The sequence below is a fragment of the Frankliniella occidentalis genome, unplaced genomic scaffold, assembly GCF_000697945.3.
Source record: "Frankliniella occidentalis isolate FOCC.00 unplaced genomic scaffold, Focc_3.1 Scaffold690, whole genome shotgun sequence".
Lineage (NCBI taxonomy): Eukaryota > Metazoa > Arthropoda > Insecta > Thysanoptera > Thripidae > Frankliniella > Frankliniella occidentalis.
In genome coordinates this window covers 21,899-22,501 of record NW_026267803.1, presented here as the reverse complement: position 1 = coordinate 22,501, position 603 = coordinate 21,899, and positions in this window count along the sequence as shown.

Below are 603 nucleotides of genomic sequence, written 5' to 3'. Positions count from 1 at the left end.
AATTAACTAGTTCAGTAGTTCTGACAATTCGTGGAGTGAAGTTTAGAACGCGGCATTCTGATCGAAGGGAAACATGGGCGGGGATGCGTCATTGTGGTTGCATCCCCCCCCCCCCCCCACCACCACCACCAATTGCGCAGCCTGTTACTCGAAACAGGTGTACAGACCGCTCGACCCACGGTCCTTTCGACTCGCTGACTTTGCGAGACGCGTGGGCCTCTCATGTTTGTTCGTCCCTTTTGATGAGGGGGCGTCTTTCGCTCGGTCTTTTGCGTCTTTCTCTCGCTCTTTTCCCTCCCCCATATTCCTCTTGTCTATTTTGTCTCTTTTTGTGCCCTTCGTCTTTCCAACCCCTTTATGTCGTCAACTTTCTCCCCCCTCCTTGACTTTCTTCCCCTTTAGTCCCCGGTTCTACCTTATGTTTCTGCTTTCCCTTCTTCCATACCCATCTCCTTCTCTGGTCTTTACCTCTCCCCCCTCGCGAGCAGGTCGCCGAACAGATGACAGTATTCCCATGTCCTTTTCGCAGCACTCGCCCGCTGCAGTAACCCCCTCCCCCGCCCCTCTGTCCCCTTTCACGATGTCAGTTCTTGGATGGACCAT